Source organism: Mauremys mutica, unplaced genomic scaffold (genome assembly GCF_020497125.1).
Source record: "Mauremys mutica isolate MM-2020 ecotype Southern unplaced genomic scaffold, ASM2049712v1 Super-Scaffold_100264, whole genome shotgun sequence".
NCBI lineage: Eukaryota > Metazoa > Chordata > Testudines > Geoemydidae > Mauremys > Mauremys mutica.
In genome coordinates this window covers 144,682-165,147 of record NW_025423297.1, presented here as the reverse complement: position 1 = coordinate 165,147, position 20,466 = coordinate 144,682, and the positions used below count along the sequence as shown (strand labels likewise).

At 53.5% G+C, this 20,466-nt stretch overlaps 5 non-coding genes across 5 annotated transcripts; 4 read left to right on the top strand and 1 right to left on the bottom strand.

Annotated features, from left to right (window-relative positions):
• Nucleotides 1-256: 256 nt before the first annotated feature.
• On the bottom strand, nt 257-338 carry TRNAS-ACU. The gene has a single exon. It is a non-coding gene; the product is annotated as a tRNA-Ser (tRNA).
• Nucleotides 339-4,561: 4,223 nt separating this feature from the next.
• Nucleotides 4,562-4,643, top strand: TRNAS-UGA. The gene has a single exon. It is a non-coding gene; the product is annotated as a tRNA-Ser (tRNA).
• Nucleotides 4,644-6,157: 1,514 nt separating this feature from the next.
• On the top strand, nt 6,158-6,230 carry TRNAF-GAA. Its single transcript has one exon. It is a non-coding gene; the product is annotated as a tRNA-Phe (tRNA).
• A 1,904-nt stretch (nt 6,231-8,134) lies between these two features.
• Nucleotides 8,135-8,207, top strand: TRNAR-UCU. Its single transcript has one exon. It is a non-coding gene; the product is annotated as a tRNA-Arg (tRNA).
• An 11,836-nt stretch (nt 8,208-20,043) lies between these two features.
• On the top strand, nt 20,044-20,125 carry TRNAS-AGA. The gene has a single exon. It is a non-coding gene; the product is annotated as a tRNA-Ser (tRNA).
• The last annotated feature ends 341 nt before the right edge of the window (nt 20,126-20,466 follow it).

The window sequence follows — 20,466 nt, the reverse complement described above, 5'->3', positions numbered from 1 at the left end:
AATAATTTGGGCAGGTCCCAGGGTGTTTGGGGGAGATGATGAGGATGTTCTCTTTTGAGATAAAAACTAAGGAAATACAACACTAGAGAATTTTCTTTTTTTAAGAAATCTGGGATTTAGACATTTTATTTAAAGCAAGGGAGTTCTGAGTTTCTGAGAAGGTTTTTGTTTGCAAGAAGCAACATTGTTTGATTCTGTCATTGTACCAAAGGGGGAGATGGTTGTCTACAAAGGAGGGGTGAAAACTAAACATATCCAATGAGAATAGGATTTGAACCCATGCATGCAGAGCACAATGGATTAGTAGTCCATCACCATAACCACTCGACCACCTCACCTGAGCTGTTAAAAAAAGGGACAGGAGGAGAAATCTAAGGCCAGCAGAGCTAGGGACAAATAAGGATTTTTTAAATACTAAGCGGAAAGCAGAGGCTGAATGAGCTCCCCCCTCACATCTAGTGAGGAGCTGGGGGAAAGACTTCAGGAACAGGACGGTGTTTGCATAAGACACACCTGCCTAGCTATGCAGCATGATGGGGCCGCTTTCCCAAAATGACCAGTTTTGGCTGGTGGCAGGTTACAAATCACTTTAGGGAGTGAATAGAATCAAATGTTATTATCCTTCCTCCATGAGTGAAGGGCAGCAGAACATACCTAGTTCCATCCTGATGGGTGGGGAATTGGCTTTTATTGGACTTCATAGAAGTGATTGAGAACATCACCCTAAAACCAGTGGGCCCCAAACATTTCGCACTGTGCCCTCTTATCCATGTTCTGTGGCCCCTCGGAAAGCCGCAGTCAAGAACCGAGGCTGGGAGTGGGTCTGTTGCTTGCTGGGGAGAGGGGTGTAGACAGGGGTAAGGGGATCGAGGCCGAGCAGGGAGTCAGAGCCCCAGGCTGAGGGTGGGGTTGGGGAAGAGCTGGGACAGAGTGGGGCTGAGTGCTGCTCCCTCCATGGAGACTGGCTCAGGCCCTGAGGTGCCCCCATGAATGTTCCTCTGTGTCCCCCTAGGAGTCATGCCCCACATTTTGGGGACCACTGAACCCTACTCGTTAAACAGGGGCTAGTGATGCCAAAGCCCAGGGAAAGGGAGAACAAGTGCGGGGCCCCCAGCACTGGAGCCATGTGAAGGGGCTGCAGGAGAGGGGCAATGGCTGGTGACACAGGGAGTTAAGGGCAAAGGGGGCACAGGAGGGGGCAGGAGTTAGGGGTGAAGGAGGTACAAGGGTTGGGAGTGCAGGGGCTAGCGGTAAAGGGGGAGTGGGCATCGTCCAGGGGCAGTGGGGAAGTGCCCAAGTACAAGCTTTGCCCAGGGCACCATTTCCCCTAATGCTGGTCTGAGCAAACAATTGGAAATGACCCTTCAGTGAGACCAGAACCATCATGTAGAAAAGCCCCTTTGTTAAGTGGTGGTGGCTGAGGGCTTAGGGAGATGGGTTAAAAAACAACAGGCATTTGTCTGTGGAGGTTTGATTCTTGCCTGCTAGGCCAGGCTGGTGTGTGGTGTCTCCATGGCTGTACTTTCAGTGTCTGATCTGCCACAGGGAGCCAAGTCTAGACATATTCAGAGGCTCTATGCCAGGGTTTCTCAAACTTCCTTTCACTGTAACTGATTTTTGCCAAAAAATAACCAAAAAACTTACTACATGACCCTATATAGACGCACCAAGCCCCTCTACACTGAGCACAGGCAGAGGAGACAAAGCCTGAGCCCTGCTCCAGTTGGGGGAGGGCAAAACCAGAGCTTGAGGGATTCAGCCTTGGGTGGTGGGGCTCAGACTTTTGGTTTCAGCCCCACGCACCAACAAGTCTAATGCCAGCCCCGGCGACCCCATTAAAACAGGGTTATGACCCACTTTGGGGTCTTGCCCCACAGTTTGAGAACCACTGCTCTAGGCTGATGGGAGAGAGTTTTCCTGGGGGTGCAGTTAATCCACTTTCCAAGAGGTGGCAGCTATGTCAGTGGGAGAAGCTATATCGGTGGGTGTGCAAGCTGTGGTGTTTACCACATTTAAGAAGTTTAATCAAACCCCATTTTTAAAAACACCTGTGGTCTGGGAATGGCAAAGGAGCTCGATGAATCAGGGTTTGTCCTTCAAAGTCCTGGACATCATGATTCCATACTCCTGTTATCATGGGGAGATTGCTCAGTGTTAGAGTGCTTGATTGCAGTTTTCACGTTAGGTCCTCAGTTCAAACCCCTGTGTTGTCTTATAACCTTCTTTCTTTTTTTTTTTAAAAAAGTTAAACATTTTCATTTCCATTCTCCATTATGTTCAAGGGCTCCTCTATACAGGAGTGCTTGATATCAATGTAAACACTCAACATTTTGCTGTCCAAATGCATAAAAACGTAGCAAAGCTGTCCTTCAGCTGAAATCAGCTCCAATCCTCTAAGTGTCTAGTTTATGTTTTCATCAGTTAAACAAAGGTATCATACGAATGTACATTCACAGATCCCTCTTCTCCAGGGGCTATGTTGTGCAGAAGAACAAGAACCACATCCAGTTGCAGTTCAGGAATCTGATGACCAAAGAGCCACGAAGTGTTCTGAGGGCTGGAGAAAAATGCCTTCTAGTGAGCTATTGAATGAGCTCAACCTGTTTTAGGTTATCAAAAGACAATTGAAAGGTGACTTCATTGAAGTGTTGAAGGGCCTTAATGGAGAGAAAAGATGGGGTATTAAAGGGCTCTTTAATCTCGCAGAGAAAGGCATAACAAGACCCAATGGCTGGAAGGTGAAAAGAGACAAATTCATATTACAACTAAGGCACAAATATTCAACATCGAGGATGATTCACCACAGGAACAATCTCCCAAGGAAAGTGGTGGATTCGCCATGTCCTGATGTCATTTCATGAAGACTAGCTATCTTTCTGGAATGTGTTTGGCCCAAAAGTAGATATTGTGTCATACAGGAGGCCTGTGATATGCAGGGGGTCAGATTAGATGCTCTAATGGTCTCTTCTGGCCATAAAGTTGACTAATTTCTGAAAAACTGAGTGTAGCATTGGGAGCAGCGTCTTGTGTTTTCCTGTCTAGCCGGCTTGCTTCCTAGAACGAACGCTCCTTGAGTGGGGTGATCCACAGGGAGTAGCTCAAACCTCCAAAGTGCCTGGCCAGGGGCAGGACATTAGCACAGCAAGGGAGGGGTGTGGTAGTGACATCACAAAGGCCTTTGGCAGGACCTCAGACTATTGGTGAAAGGTGGTGGGGAGGTGGTGACCTCACAGAGAGATGCTGACATCAGTCAGGCAGGACAGGGGTGAGGGGCCAGGGAAACCTCAGAGACCCCTGTGGCTTTGCTTCAGCAAGTCTCCTTCTCTAGGTCTCTCTTTGAGGACTGAGAGTATTCGGGTTCACGGACGTGAGTGCCAGGAGGAAGCTTTTTTCGAGTTTTCTCCTTCCCTTTTCCTGATTTTACTAGAAAACAGCCATCCCTGTTTAGAAGGTTGAAGCCTCCTTGAGGTTTGAAACCTGTTCAGTCTGATCCATCTGGTGACAGTTGAATTCTAGGCATGGGAAAACACAAACTTAAGGAGGCAGAATTTTATTCCGCACCTGGGATTTTGTCCCATAGAATCAGTGGGGACATTAGGGTTTGTCCTTTCTGTTTCACCTTTTCCTCCATCCATCCCTCCCTCCTTTCTCTTTGTCTCTTGCTTCTTTTGTTCTTTCACCTGTTCCCCTCCCAACAGCAGGAGCGGTGTGTGTGTGTGTGTGTATGTGTGTGTTGCGGGGGGAGTGCTCTGCAGCTCCCACTGTGGGAGGTCCACCCAAAAATGTGGGGCTGAAATAGTGCTCGGGCAGTGATCCCCACCAGTGACCTGGGCCATCCTTTGGGCTCTCTGGTGAGAACCCTCAGCCTCCCGTTCTCAGTCTCTACCCTGATTGGCTGAGCAGGGGGTTATTGACAGGGAGGAGATTTCAGGTCCTTGTTGTTCTCTTTTAAGACCAAGGAAATAAGTCATAACCTCTTATATGTTGACAAATTTTGCTGCTTTGCTGCATTAATGGTCTCTGAGCAGTTCATGATTCTCTCTAACATTGCAGTTCTCCTCAAATACTTGCTGAATAATTACTGTGAACTGTTGTTGGTCTGGAGCTCATCTGAGAGCACTTTATTCAGGTCATTCAGTGTTTGAAATTCACGAATCTGATGGTTAGTTTCAAAATCAGGGCTCTTGGGTCCTATTCCCAACTCTGCCACTGGCTGGCTGTGTGACCTAAGACAAGTCAATTCTCCTTTCTCAGCCTTTGCTTCTCCCTCTCTCAAGTAGGGATAATGATGATCCGCTCCTACCTAGCTCAAGGTGGGTGGAGGATGGGGATCCATTGGAGAGTGTCACTAGGAGTATCAGAGGGGCCGTGTTAGTCTGGATTTGTAAAAGCAGCAAAGACTCCTGTGGCACCTGGCTAAACAAACAGAACAAACCCCAAATCCCCCCTGTGCTTTGGGAGCCAGGTTTGTGGTCGGAATTCTGTAGTTCAGATGACTTCACGCCTGGGCATTGGGATTATTTACCAGTTTCTGTGGCATTGGGGCAGTTTTGTGCTCCCAGCTGTGATGGCCGAGTGGTTAAGGTGTTGGACTTGAAATCCAATAGGGTTCCCCTGCGCAGGTTCAAATCCTGCTCACAGCGAGGCCTGTGTTTTAGCCAGTCTCTCACCCGGGCAATACCTCTGTACAACCCCCTGAGACACTCTCAATTCTCTCCCCACTCCAAGTAAATTCTGTTCTGCTCCTTTCATCGAGATGCCTGGGACACCACCTCACACTGTGTTGTTGAGGGGTTGGGCAAACTCTCAGCACCTGAAGCCTCTGCCGCTCACCTGGTGCCCCATAGATCAGTCCATAGCCCTGGTTCTGCTCCTCTCTCTAGAGTGTGAAAGGAGCTGAGTCAGCGACTCCATGGGAGCTACGGGGCTGCAGAACCAACAGAGAGAAAAAAAGGTGCTCAGTGCCCACTGGCAGCCAGCTCCCCCCCACCCACTACAGGCCTTGCTGACAAGCTCCTCACACTTGCCAGTGATCAGCTGTTCAGTGGGGTGCAGGAGGCGCTGGGGGAGGAGCAGGGAGAGTGGAAGAGGGAAAGGAATGGGGCAGGAAGGTGCAGGGCGGGAAGAGGTGGGAGAGGGGTGGGGGCTTGGGGGAAGGGGTGTAGTGGAGGGCAGGGCCTGGGGAGGAAAGGGGGGATTTGTCCCATACCCCGGATCCCTCTAGGGCCGGCCCTGAAGGGAAGCACCGACTCTCACAGTGACAATAGAAGTGACCAGCCTTGCGGGGGAGGCTGAGGGAGATCCGCACTAACCAGGTCTCTTCTCTCCCCCACGGTGAGCCAGACACTGCTCTCTCCTGGCTCTCACTCTAGCAGCTGGACCCCAAGGAGCCATTTCCCCACAGGAAGTGCATTGAGTACCCCTGTGGTGCTGGGGGGCTGGTGCTGCTGCTGCCTGTAGGGCTGGGAGGTGGGGCTGATGTCTGCACAGACTCTCAGCTGCCAGGCCGGAGGGGGCACTTGGGACCTTACCAGACTGGCTCAGTGAAGACGGGGGGTTGACAGAGCAATACAGACGCTCTCCAGATCACAGAGCAGCAGCCGCCCATGCAGCCAGGCAATGAGCATTTCCCACCGCCTGGAGCCGAGGGGGAAGCGGCAGCTGCTGTTCCAGCTGCTCGGGGACAGGCCCTGTCAGCCAACAGCCACTTCTTACTCCCCACAGCTAAGGGCGCCGGGTTCCTCCGGTGGGGGTGTGGAGCAGCCGTTCGTTTTCCTGTTCGCACTCCTCTGCCGTGTGAAAATCGGGGAGGGGAGGCAGAAGCCCCACTTCCCTCCCGAAATGACGCCCAGTGGGGCAAGCCAGGACAACAGGGTGGGGCGGCAAGTGGTGGCCAGACTCTCACCCCCAGGGTCTAGTCTAGCTCAGGGTCCAGCTCAACTTCCTCCCCGCGCCACTGGCCCCCAGTCCCCTTCCACCACCAGGTCAACCCGGGCACTAGGGCAGGAACGGGGTGAGGCAGCAAGTCAAGCTGAGCAAGGCAGGGAAAAGCGAGTCTTGTCTTCATGGGCACCTCCCAATGACGTCCTTTTGTGTGCAACTGCTGCAAAAACATCCCGGGCAGAGAAGCAACAGGCCAAAATACAGGCATACAGCTGCCAAAGTAGCTCAGTTGAGAGAGCGTTAGACTGAAGATCTAAAGGTCCCTGGTTCAATCCCAGGCTTTGGCAGGTGCTTTCATCCTCTTTGTGCAGGAGCAGCTTGTTTTCTAGAAGCCCAGTGGTGCCTGCACCCAAGATGAGCAGGGTTTCCCTGGGGTAAAGCAATTTTGGGGGCCCCTTCCATTAAAAAAAAGTGGCAATACTGTATTCTCACGGGGCCCCTGCAGGGCCTGAGGCAAATTGCCCCACTTGCCTCCCCTCTGGGTGGCCCTGAAGGTGAGTCTCTGATCTTGGGCTCTGCTGTAGGAAAACATAGAATGGGCTTCTGCCCCTAGTTGGCCCACCTGACCTTTAAGGATGAGAGCTGTCTTTCCCAACATGGCAGGAAGAGAGCAATGCAGGGTGACCCTCAGGAATGGTGCCAGAGGGCTGCTGGGCAGTGACAGGCAGGAATAGGGGATGAAAACTCCTCTGCGCAGCTCAGCAAGGGCAGTACCAGGGAAGGGGCATCTGTAAAAGTGGCTGTGTAGAAGGTGGAAGGGATTTGGGGGCCCAGGAGGAGGCGCTTGATGTTCAGTGCCTTGGAGCAGCTGGACTTAGCCATGGTGGGTGTTCAGGAAATGCCCATTAATAACTCTAGGGTAGCTCAATAGGCAGAGGGTGATTGGAGGAAGGGCCTCCTGGCCAGGGAAGAACGATGGGGCTGGAGTCACATTCGCGGTGCGAGTACAGAAGGGGCTGGAGCTCCAACCAGGGAGGGCATTACTGGTGGGCTTTGTGCTCTGTGGCACTGGTTACTGCTATATTAGTGTGTATGGTCCCCACTTAAGGCATGAGAGGGAAGATCAAAGGCTCCCTTCCTCTGGACTGCATGATGTTTGTTGTTGGGAGGGGGGGTTAATTGTGTCAGCCGGCCTGAGCACCGCTGGTCCTGTTTTCCCAACCGTCAGAGGAAACATTTTTACAATGAGCACTACCTGGCGCAGGTCTGTAGTGAGGTTGGCTTAGAGGAGCTCACTCCAGCCACAGAGGGGGTTCACCTTTCTGCGGGGACAGACCAGGACTCGCATTGACCGGATTTATGCTTAGCTTTTGTATCTTTAGCACGTTGCTTCTCAGATTCTTTCTTGGCCTGACTTGTTACACTTTGACACTTAACAGGCCAGAGTTTGTGCACCTTCCTATTATCCTCACTAGGATCTGATTTCCAAATTTTGAGGAATGACTTTTTGCCTCTAACAGCCTCCAGTACTCGGCCGTTTACCTAGAGTGGCGTTCTGCTGGTCGTCCTATTGTCGTTTCTGATTTAGGGCAAACGTTTCATCTGAGCCTCTAATTGCGGTGTTTTTAAACGGTCTGCATGCTGCTTGCAGACACCTAACACTAGTGACAGCAGCTCCTTTTAATTCCCATCTAACCATCTGTACTTATGCCGATAGGTCGACTTTAGGTCTTTAACTTTGAGCGGTAGCTGAGAAGATGGTAAATCGGGCAGAAACCCGTTCGACAAACCTCTTCATTTCCTTGTTATTTCCTGACTTCTTCATTCATCCCCTTTTCCTTATTTCCTGGCTGAGGTGGCGGCCTGCCAGGGAGCTCCCCGGCACCTCTGGCTGCCTGGGCTGAAGGCAAGAGACAGGCCTGGGCGTGGCGAGGGCCTCCTGTCCCGGAATGAGGCCACAGTGCTTCCTGGTCCCCTTTTCCCACCCACAGTGGCAGGCGGCTGCTGCAGGAGAACACGAGGGAGGCTCTCGGGATGCTAGGCAGCTCTGTGTGGCTGTCAGGGGAAAGAGCCTTCTTCTCTAAAGATGGCTGGCAGAAAGGTGGTGCTCAGCTCTGTAAGCGACCTGCCCAGTAGCCTCGCTGCCAGGGGATTCAGACATTTCTGTAAGGTGCATAAAGAGGGTATTTGGCTTCCAAGTTAATATGAGAAATATGCATTTAGGAGATGGAATTTCCATTCTTTCATCAGTGCCCCAGTGGCCTAATGGATAAGGCAATGGCTTTCTAAGTCAGAGATTGTGGGTTCGAGTCCCGTCTGGGGTGAAAAACTGCCTTCTTCCTGTATATTGCAAGGAAACCTTGACCTTATTTTCAGCAAGGAAGCTGGGAGATGTTTGAACACAAAATACTGGATCTTGGGAAAAATCCCCCAGAAATGGCAGCTTGACAAATGCTTTCTAAACCCCTCAGTAGCAAACAGTTAATACTAGTGTTTGTCTGAGACAAGAGGGAAGGGGAGTGTTTACTCCCACACCTCGGTGAGGGAAAGAGCAAGGCCGTCCTGAAAGAGAATGGATCTGTCTGGAGACAAAGCAGTCCCTGAGAATGAGCAACGGTGTGAAAAGAAGAGGTTCAAATGTGTGTTAGAGGGTTTATCCCTTCACCCTCCCATTACCAGGTCCTTCTTGCGTACACACAGAGCAGCAATACCCAAAGTCCGAAGGTGCAAACAATTAGATGTTTATTGGATTGAACTTCCAGCAAACAATGATTCCAGTTTTCTTCCTCAGTGTCCCCATCCCAGCCCTGACGCCACAGAACCTTGCCTGTGTCCCTGTTTCCATTCTCCCTCTTAGCAAAACATAGGACATGTGGTGACACATTTCCTGATAGGGCCAGGCATCAAGGTGGAAGGTGTTGATATTCCATTTGTCCCACTGCCCCGTGTGTAGTACAGTGCCCCTCTCGTACGGGCGTGCCACACCTGTTCCAATTAGCGTTCCAGGCTTCCCACTATAGTGGGCCTGAGAAGGTTGGGTCCAGGTTGTCTAGTACAGGGGGGAGGGGCTTACTCCATTACTTCTAGGTTATTTCCGTAGGCAACGTAACACAAGTATACTTAGCAATACACCAGCCGCTGTAATAATCCACAGTAACACCGAGAGACCTGAGCACTGCCGCATGGTCCAACATCCTGGCCACCACCGAAACACCTCCTCTCCTCCTTCGACGGGGTCAAGCTCTTAACATGTCCAGTTGCTGGCAGTTGCAATACGCTGCCGCTGCAGGTTTTCGTGCTTTTGTCCATAGCATAAGTCCATTGAATGTCCACAGAGAAATGGGTTATTGTCCAAACCAACTTAACCACATGGTGTGGAATCAGGCTGTATGCGCTGGTTTGATTATTCACAGCAGTAAGATTCACAGATCTATCTGTGCACCAAAGCCCAGAGAGCAGCGTGTAGTGTGGAATTTGGTTAGGGGCTGGTGTAATTGTGCCCCCAGTAATATGTACATTTCCAGCAAAACACCTCATAGACAGTACACCCAATTGTCCACCCCTTGCCACGGGCCATTGGGTGTGCTCCTCCATGGCCATCAGGGAGGGGCACAGTCAGACATCTTCTCTGGATTTACACCATTTTACACACCCCTCCATTGATTCCCAGCGAGCAAATCCCCTTCTCATTATTCCCATAGGGCTTGTGGGGCCCACCTTAGCTGCCCATTCAGATACCATGGTAGCTATTACACAGGTGCTGGCCTCCTAGTCGAGCATTTTGAATTTCCATACACATCTTCCCCCAGGTCAGCCTTTTGAAGCCATCCCCACCCATGTCATGAGGTTTTCTGTTCACTGAAACACAACAATGCTAACAACAAGGCAAACACCACAGACAAACAACACAAAACATAGATCCATGGTATTATGGGTTAGTCTTTTGCTGGCACCAGCTTGCTTGTAGAGTGTCTGAAAAACAAAAGAAACAATTTCCACACACGCCCCCGGTGGGGACAGATTAGTGCTTAATAATAATAATACCACTTCCTTTTACAAATTTCCTTGCTAATTGCAGGAAAATTGCCCATTTCCCCTCAGAATGTCTGTAAATGCTTCTTGGGACAAAACATAGTGGTGGTAGCAGCCACTTTACCTGACCCTCTTGTATAATTTAATTACTAAGCTTCCATCCAACGTGAGTGCACAGAGCTGCACATACAGTTACATTTATATAACTGGGTTTTATTATTAAACCAACAACTGCCCTTCTTGTAACACCACAACTGTTGCCTTTTACTATTTCCACAACTCAAAAATGTTTACTTACCTCCAAACTCTGTATTATTAATTTTTGCAAAACCCTGGGTGGCTGCACTGCAGTGCTGGGGTGACTCTGCAGGGGGAGAAGCTGCTGTGGAGCAATGTAGAGCAGGTGCAGGAAGGAGCCGGGGTCACTATTCACATTCTGAACTGCACAATTTTCCAAATTTGGGAATGTCTGAGAACAATTCTAGGGGGAAAGTGAACGCAGAGCAGTGACACTGGAGGTGCCCAGACCTCCAATGGGGGCGGTGTGGAAATTAATAATGGGAAGATCATTTGTGAAATTAGTCGTCACTGACAAGATTTGTCTCTTCTTATTTCATGTTATGGTGTTATTTAGCGGAATCAGGACATATTTTTACTATATTAATTAAATACTTAATTTTATTTAACTGAGCCAAAAACTTAGTGTCACTTATTTTTTCTCTGTTCTAGCAAGAACTAAATGAATTTTGTGACTTTCTGGAAAGTGCAGAGAGATAAAATGTGGGGAAATCAGTCTCTGTGTTTGTAAGCTGATGTTTTCCTCTCACAGGACAGTGCCTGCATTGAAATACCAAGAGGGATCTAAGGGCTGGTGTACGCTGGGCACAGGGGTGTTTGCAGAAGGGGCAGGGCCTCAAGTGGAAGGGGCGGGGCAGGGCGTTAGTCTCCCCCAGCTGGCGGTTCACGCCCTGCCCATGGTGTTGCAATGAAAGAGGCTGCCCAGGCTGCACTTGTAGCGAGGTTCCCCCACTAGGTGGCCGCGCAGAGGCTGCAGGAGACAGGCAGGTAGCAGCAGGGGAAATGGCGACACAGGAGCTCTCAGCAGCAGGGTGACGGACAATGCCGTGGAGCAGCAGCGATGCAGAGTGAAGAGGGCAAACCGAGAGCCAGTTGAGGGAGTGTCGGCAGCAGAAGCTGAAGTATCACTCGCTGCCTCCCCCACCCCTGGGGCTTTGCTGCCCAAGGGGAGTGGGGGTTGGGGGAAGGAGAGCGGAGGGGTCTGTTAAAGGAACATTGGATTGGCCTGTCACACTGCAAGGTGAGAAACTGAGGCACAGCACTGCCCAGCGTACTCTGGGGTGGGGGGGTTGCTGATGAGCGTAGATGTGAATGTGGTTGTGGGGTTTTCCCAAACTCAGGCTAGATTCTCTTTCTCTTTTAATAGAAGTTCTCATTGGCTCTCTGCCCGCGCAGAGCTGGGGAGTGGGGGCCTGTTGCCTTTTCCCCAGGCAGCAGGGTGACACCTGCCTGGCGAGTGAGGGTCGGTTTGGGTGACCCCCACTCAGGGCAGGCTCAGGGCAGGTCTCTGCCCTTTACTCAGCCCAGGAGGAGTTTTTTGCACTAACATCCCAAGTGTGCAAGTCCGTCCCCGCAGAGCTGCCCCATGGGGTGACCTTAAAGCAATTGTGGAAAACGGGACGGGGGTGGGGGGTAATAGGCTCCTATATGAGAAAAAGTCCAGCCAAACCGGACTGTCCCTTTAAAAACGGGACATCTGGTCACCCTGGAGCAGCCCCGCACTCCTGCTCCCCGGTTGGTGCGTTTGTGACCCGGGGGCTGAAGCCGACGCGAGAAAGGGAAGTGAGCGAGTAAGTTTTGGGGTTGGGCCCCACATGTTTAGTGCAGGCTGTGGGGAGCCGGGCTGAGCAGAGCCTGCCCCGACGGGGTGTGTGGTCACCCTGAGCTGGGAGCGTGTGGCCAGACATGGGGAAGGGGGGGAGGGAGAAGCTTGGTTGTGGGAAGCAGATCCTTTTTTTTTTTGCCTGTCTGGGTGGGGGTCTCGGTACCTAATGAAAAGCAGCGGTGGGGGAGGGGAATTGAGACTCTGCTTTGGGGGTTGCTGGGGGGGCACGACACAAGCCAGCCGGTGCTGGCTGCTGCTGTGGGACATAGGACAGGTGGGGGTGGGGCTGTCTGGGTGCTTGAGATGAGGGGCGGTTCCTGGTTGGCTGGTGCCGGCGTGCCTAGTGTTCTCTGACAGCTGATCTCCCATTGGCCCTCGCGCGGGGCGGGTCTCTGAAAGCTGGTCTCCCATTGGGCCCTCCCCTACTGACGTTTCTGACGGGCTCATCTCCCATTGGTGACGTTGTCTGACAGCGATGCGGGGCGGAGCCGCCAGGGCCTTGTGCGCTCAGAGCTCAGCGCGGCCCGCGAGAAGCGGCGCGAGGCCGTGCGGGGCCGGGTCCCGCTGCCGGGCGGAGGAACCGAGACCGCAGCAGCGGCGCCGCCTCCCGCCGGGCGAGAAGCCGCAGCACCGGGGGGGGTCACAGGGCGCGAGGCGCTTCCGCGCGCGGCTGTTTCCTGCCGGTCGCGGGGTGACGGTTCCTGCCCGTGGGGGCCGGGGGGTCCCGATGGCAGCGGGGGGCTCTGGCGTCCGCCCGCCCGCGGCGGCTGGGAGCTGCGGGGCCACTTGCACTGGCCGGGGGCTGTGGCTTCTCCTCACCCCCCCCCCGGTGACTGGGAGCTCCCGGCTCTGCCTGCGGTGTCTGAGCGCTGGGGGCTCCTCTCCTGCCTGGGGCGGCTGGGAGCTCCCGGGGCTTCGGCGCTGCGGGGTCTGTGAGCAATGACATGGGGCTGCAGGGTCCTCCCGCCATCAAGGCCTGTTGGGAAATCCTGGGTCCATCCGCAGCAGCTGGGAGCTCTGGGGTCCGCTCGTAGGAGCTGCAGGGTCCATACGCAGTGGGGTGGGGCTGTGGGGGCTCCCCGGCCACCCATGGCTGCTGGGAGCTCCAGGGTCTGCCTGTGGAAGCTGTGGGGAGATGAGGGGTTTGGGGTGGAGGAGGGGGCTCCAGGCTGCAGGATGGGGCCGAGGAATTCAGAGTGCAGGAGGGGGCTGTGGGTTGAGGCAGGGGGTTGGGGTCCAGGACGGGGTGATGGCTCTGGGGTGGGGGCAGGGATGATGGGTTCCAGGTGTGGGAGGAAGCTCTGGGCTGGGGCAGGAGGTTGAAGTGCAGAGGGGTGAGGGCTCTGGGGTGCAAGAGGGGGCTCTGGGTTTCGGGGGGTTAAGGGCTGGGGCAGGGGGTTGGGGTGCAGAGTTACCTCGGGCGGCTCCTGGTCAGCGGTGCAGCAGGGGGGACCTACTGGCCATTTCCAGGGCACAGTGCGGTGCCCTAGGACACGTAGGGACCAGCCTGCCTGAGCCCCGCAGCACCGCTGACCGGACTTTATAACCTGGTCACCCCACTGGGAGCTCCAGGGTCCCCCTGTCCCATGTGGTGGCTGGGAGCTCTGGGATCCACTCACAGCAACTGGGAGCTGTGGGGTCCATCCGTGGTGGCATGGGCCTGTGGGAGCCCCTTCCGACATTGGTGGCTGATAGCTGTGAGGCCCCCACCGGCCGACAGCTCCAGTCTTGCTGCCCCAGGGCTGAGGTGGAAAATGTCACTGAGATCTCTGAAAGTCACAAATTCTCTGACCCCCTTTATATAATCTTAGCCTTAATCGTTGTTGACTGTCTCTCTCAATCTAGTGGTCTGCTCTAGCGCAGATGGGACAGGGAAGACAGACGCTCACCCCCCAGCACAGGTTTGGGCAGAAATGGCTCTTGGGCTATTTGCTGTGCATGCAGAGGACTTGTCCAGGCCGGTGGAGCAGCTCAGCCAGATGAGGAGCTGGAAGAAGGAGACTTGAGCAGCCTGAACATCCCACTTTTTCTCCACAGCCACTGCCTGTCAGCAGGATTCCTCCTTCTCCTCAGTGAGACCAAATCTAAGCACCTAGACAGCTGGTCTGTCCGCTGCACCCCAATTCCCCATGCCTGAGCCTCCCTGCCAAAGTCCTGTACCTGGCTCCAGAGAATTGTCTCACATCTCACTGGGAACTCGACTTCTTGTGCCCAGAGAGTCTCGGCCCCACTCAGTAGAGTACCTGAGAAACACAGTGTCTGCCTTTTCCAAATAACTGCTTGAAAAGGTTTTATTCCTATAACCATGTGGCCTAATGGATAAGGCATCTGATTTCGGATCAGGCGATTGAGGGTTCAAGTCCCTTCGTGGTTGTGATTGTGCAGTTTTACCTTTGGGCTGAAAGTCCTGCTCCCTTCAGGGCTGGAACCTCTTCTTGGCCGCTCAGGCCAATGCTCTGGCTTCAGCTAGAGCCCTGGGAAGGAGTTGGGGGTTGTGTGTCACAAAGGCTGGGGCATGAGCCCCAGGTGCTTCCAGTCTCGCCTTTGCCATTCCTGACTTGCCAAAGAAAATGGGCGGCTGCCCGGGCTAGCGTGTGGAGCAGTTTCCCTCTTCCAAGTGTGCACCTGTCCCTGTGCTGGAGGGTACTTGCTAAATAGCGCCTTGGGAGCCTGGGTTTCTCTGCTTCTCGCCAGCTGGGGAAAAGCCTCTTGGGGTAAAATCTCCTGCCCCACTGCCAAAGTGAGCACCTGGAGTGGGAATGGTAAGAGGCCCCCCAGGGGGGCTGGCCCTGCTTTCTTACCATCTTCTGATGTTGGCCACAGAGCAGCAGCAGCTGGCTGTGGGTGGTTTTCAGTGGGGATTCGGCATGCAAGGGAGCAGCCTGTCTGGGTGTCTCTGTGGCTGTCTGCTGGCCACGCATAGGCATGGTTCTCCCCTCCTCTTGCCCTGCCCTCGGTTGCTCTGTGGCTTTTAAGCCTTCCCTTGGAGCCGTCAGCACCAGCCACCTCTGCTCTAGGTGCCCAGAGGAGGAGAGGTGCTGGGCTCCAGCCTGGGACTCTTCCTCCCTCCTGCCTTTCCCTGACTATGAAACCTGGCCCTGACACTCCTTTCTTCAAGCGCCATGTGGGCAAGAGGAAAGTGTGGTAGAAAGCACAAGGGCCAAACTTGTGGGCATCAGAAATCCCAAACACCCAGTCAAACCACAGCCACTTCTAGACCCCATTCCAACCAAAGACCTGGCTCCAGTGGGTATGAGTCACTCAGCACAAGGTAAACAGCTCATTCTCATACAGCTGGAGATAGGAAAGCGCTTGGATCTCCAGGGATTTTCCACAAGGTGCCACTGAGATGTGAACTCAGATTTCAGCATGCCAACCATTATACCAGCTTGTGCTAGTTTCTCTGAACATTGGTGACTCTATCATAGAATACCAGGGTTGAAAGGGACCTCAGGAGGTATCTAGTCCAGCCCGCTGCTCAAAGCAGGGCCAATCCACAGACAGATTTTTATCCCAGATCCCTAAATGTCCCCCTCAAGGACTGAGCTCACAAACCTGGGTTTAGCAGGCCAATACTCAAACCACTGAGCTCTCCCTCCCTCACAGGGCCAGTTTGTGTAAGGGGACTGTTGGCCCTTTACTAAAACTGAGTGGGGTTTTTTTGGTTGGCTAGTTCCCAGTTCCAATAGAAGGGGGAAGGGTCAATGGGAAATCAGGCCCCTGAGACTGACAGGCCCCTGGGGCGATGGTCACCAACTGGTAGGGAACAAGTGAGAATTTGTTAATGAGTAAAATTCCTGGTGAAAATTGGCAAAGCTGTGGAGAGTTTGAAAAGTTCCAGTGAATTTACACATGAAGATACAAACAGAGAGAAAGAGACCATCACAGACTGCACAGGCCCACACAGACATAAACAAAAACCAAACCCACACAGCACACAGAGCCATATACACATAAGGGAAAGCCACAGAAAACATAGAACAAATCCGCACCAAAAAGTACAGCAAAAGCCCACAACAGGAAAGCACAAAAACCACATACCAAAAGAATACTTAGCAAAAAACAATCTGCATGCAAAAGTCATACACACACACACACACAACTATGCATGGCATCCACAAAAATTACACAGGACCCACATGCACATCAATACGACAGACAACAAAAACCACCGACATACAGAAAGCCAGGCAGGGTTTGAGTCTCACAGCGAAGAGGGTGAGCACACAGGTGGTTTGGGGAGCAAAGACTGAGGGGGAGTCGGGGGCAGTGCTCTGGGCTCTGCTCGACCCCTCCTGACACAGGTGGCTGGTGGAGAGCAGAGCCTGGGAGATCTGTGGAATCTGCCCTGCTCTCTGTAAAGCAAGGGGACCTCGGTGTCTTCTGAGCTGCAGGGCAAAATGATTGGCAGAAGCCATTTGCTTAAAGGAAACTAGTGCTGTAGGTGAGGTTTGATCTCACAACCACAGCATGACTCCACTCAGCACTGCTTTGTGAGTACTGGGCACTAACCCATTGCACCACTGGGCCCTGCTTTCAGGAGCTTGTCTCCATGTTTCATGGATGGATTAGCGGAGTGGGGGGGTTGCATTAGCTAAAACAAATCCATATTAAAGGCTGCAGGATGGCAGCAGCAAAGGTGGGGTGTCTCCTTCCATGTGATAGAGCTGGTTCCCCCTTCCGTTGCTGAGGGGAAGGTTGGTGCTTTGAGCCCACCCGGTGCTGGAACGTCCCATGGGTGAGGTTAACGGGACTCTTGGGAAGGGAGGGGAAGTCTTTTCTATCCCTGCCTAGCTCCATTGGTCTCCTGTGGCCCTTTCGGCTCTCTGCTCCCCTGTTGGGGAGATGCAGAGACAAGCCCCCATCTGGGTGAGTCACCGAGAGGCTGTGTCCCATGGCGTGTGGGGGGGAGTGGTAGGGGTGGGATGGGGCTCAAGGGGAGAAGGTTGTGTGTGACAGTGTGTGACAAGGGGGGGAGGGTGTGTTCCTTAGGATAGAAATAATGGAAAACACAGGGGCAGTGACAGCGAAGCCCCGTGTCTGAGTGTTATGACCCTGTGTGGTGCCGCCGTTCACCTTCCCCTCCTATGGTCTCAGCTTTCATTGAATCCAGCATTTTTTCACCTGTCCTCACCACAGAGGTGTCCCACCTGCCTCAGCTACCGAGTGTCCCTCTTAGAGACACTGAGGACTGGAACTGATTTCAGCTGCTGGACAGCTCTGCTAGGTCTTTATTCATTTGCACAGGAAAATGCTGAGTGTTTAAATTCATTTCAAGCCCCCTGCCCCCCTTCAGCGAACTCCTGAACATACTGGAGATGGGTCTGGAAATCGATTTTCATTCAAAAAAGTTTTTAAAGGGAATCACTTGGATTGGAATTAGGAACCCATCACCCTGCAGGGAAACATTCACCCACTGAGCTACCCTCACAACAGAGAGTGTCCTGTATAGCCCAGAGCAGGACCAGTTTTTAACCTGGGGGTTAGTAAACTTTATCTCTATACAAACACCACAGTTTACAAACTCCCGACCCCCGCTCTGTGTCACCAGCTCCCCAGCTCCCTGCCCGTCAGTCTCTCCAACATTGCTCCAATCCCTTAAAGCAGGGTCTCAACCTCAATTTACCTTAGGGCCAGTGCCAGTCCTCCAGTCCTCCCAGTGGGCCAATAATGTCACTCATACTGCCCAGAACCCACCCCCCAGAACTCCACCCTCCACCTGCCTAAGGCTCTGGGAGGGAGTTTGGGTGGGGGGGAGGAGGTCTAGGGTGCAGGCCCTGGGCTGGGGCTGGGGATTGGGGTGCAGGAGGCGTGCAGGCTGTGGGGGGAGTTTGGGTGCAGAAGGGGTGAGAGGCTGGTCTCTGGGAGGGAGTTTGGGTGGGGGAGGGGTTCTGGGGGGCAGGCTCTGGGATGGAGTTTGCAGCGCTGTAACATGGGCGAGGCGAGTGAGGCACTTGCCTCGGGCGCGCAAAGTGGAGGGGCGCAGCTCTACCACGATCAGAGGTGCTTCGGCGGCAGCTCTACTGCTGCCACTTCTTCAGCAGCAATTCGTCAGTGGGTCCTTTTCTCCAAGAGGGACTCAGGGACCCGCTGCTGAATTGCCGCCGAAGGATGAATGAAGCAGCGGCAGCAATTGGGCAGCAGGTCCTTCCCTCCGACAGGGACTCAAGGACCTGCAGCCAAAGAGCCTGGAGCCGGCCCTTGCCTCGGGCACAAAAATTCCTTGTTATGGCTCTGGGAGTTTGGGTGCTGGGTGCAGGCTCTGGGCTGGGGCAGGGGGTGGGGGGAACAGGAGGAGGGGTGGGGGTGCAGGCTCTGGGAGGGAGATTAGGGTGGGTGGGAGGGTGTGTGTGGAGGGAGGGGGTGCAGGCTGTGGGAGGGAGTTGGGGGCAGGTGTCTGTGGAGAGGGGTGCAGGCTCTGGGAGGGAGTTTGCAGGGAGGAGGGTGTATGTGGGGAGGGGATGGTGGTGCAGGCTCTGGGCTGGGGCAGGGGGTAGGGGGAACAGGAGGAGGGGTGGGGGTGCAGGCTCTGGGAGGGAGATTAGGGTGGGTGGGAGGGTGTGTGTGGAGGGAGAGGGTGCAGGCTGTGGGAGGGAGTTGGGGGCAGGTGTCTGTGGAGAGGGGTGCAGGCTCTGGGAAGGAGTTTGCAGGGAGGAGGGTGTATGTGGGGAGGGGATGGTGGTGCAGGCTCTGGGCTGGGGCAGGGGGTAGGAGGAACAGGAGGAGGGGTGGGGGTGCAGGCTCTGGGAGGGGGTCAGGGGTGCGGCGCTTACCTGGGGTTCCAAGGCGGGGCAGGCTGGGGGGCCTCCGTGTGCTGCTGCCCCCAGGCATCACCCCCGCAGTGTCCCATTGGCTGCAGGGGCTCAGGACAGGGGCAGCGCACGGAGGCACAGACCCACCCTGCCCTGCCATGGGGAGGGGCCGGCAGCCACTGGAGCGAGCAGACAGATGCTGCTCAGCTCCGCTGCACTGCTGGGGTCCCTGGCAGGGAGCGCCTGGGGGCAGCAGGTGGGGCCAAGGGAGTGACCCGCTCCCAAAACTGCTGGAGCCCCATGGGCGAGACCTGGGAACCAGGACTGCCAGCCAGACAAACACCTTTAAGAGGAGGCGGCCCTCTCCCTGTCACAAACTGATCCTCCTCCTTCAGTTCAGTGACAGCCTGAATTGTTCCTTATCCCGGCAGAGCCAGAGGATTGAAAGCAACAACATCAAACCCCTGTGTAGCTCCCAGGAATGGACACAAACACTCCCTGGTATCTGAGGAGATGTTCAGCTTTGCCCTTGGTCAACTACAAGGCTAAAGGGAAAGGAGGTGGCGCCAGGTATAAAGAGTGAAACACGACACATCATAGTTATGCCCATGGTGGCTGCAAAATCTTTTGACGTACTTCTTCTTATCAGCAGTGTATTGTTTTCTCTGGAGCCTAGGCCTTGACCAAGAAATTTGTACCTTGATAAAATAATCAACTGCCCCTGGACTTGACACCCACTGGGGTGTCCCTACACAGGTACAAGTACTAACAACATGGCTGCCTTTTAGCCATAGATTTTAATCAGGGCAATAAATTGAAACAAACCCCTGTTAAATCATTTCTCAGCCTGAGTCCTTCACCCACATTCCCTAGAGCACTGGGCCACCATGTGGACGTTTCATTTCTGACCTCAGTTTCACACAGAGACAAAATTTCCTTTGCACAGATCCATGAACAGCAAAACCTCCCTGTGTCTCTGGTCTGAGCCAGGGCATTCGATGCCAGTGAACCTTTTTCTCCTGCAATGACGACGGTCAGACAGAGGGGTCATGGCACCTGCATCCCCGCCAGGGAGATATTGGCTCCGCTCTTTCTTTCTGCTGCTGTTGTTAGTCCATCAAACATCAAGGGTGGAATGCAAGGCTGAGTTCACGCACCAGCCCTCAGTGCCCCAGAGAAATCCTGCCCCCTGCTAGTGGAACGATGTGCTGGAGATTTGACTAGGAAAGGGACTGTCTGAATTGTCAGAGTGGGGAATGAACAACAATCTACAGCAATGTCGTTCACACAAACACACTCTCATCCTGCTCCACCCGGAAGGGAAATGGGCAGGAATTCTCGCTGTTCACCCAAGGACACACTTACACTGATGGGCAGCCGTGAGTGTGCTGGGGAAGCTGGTCTGAGCAAACAATTTGAAGTGACAATTCAGTGAGAACAAAATCATCATGCAGTGAAATGGATGCATGTCAAGTAGTTGTGGCCGAGTGGTTAAGGCGATGGACTAGAAATCCATTGGGGTCTCCCTGCGCAGGTTCGAATCCTGCCAACTACGCAAGCACTGTTGTTGTTATTATTATTGTAGTCTTAGTGCCTGAGCATCCATAGTGCGAACTGGAGATAAATCTAGTTTCACTCTGTCTACACTTAAAACGCTGCTGTGGCACTGCTATAGCACTTTGGAGTAGACAGTGACTGGAGGGATTTTCCCATCCCTGTAATAGCTGCATGGACAGAACAATTCTTCCTTTTCTTTAGCACTATCTAACCCGGGCTTAGGTCACCTTAACTATATGGGTTTGTGGGGGGTCACACCCTGGAAGACATCGCTTTGCCAGTTCAGTGCCCAGTGTACACCAGCCCTTAGATCCCTCTTGGTATTTCAATGCAGGCACT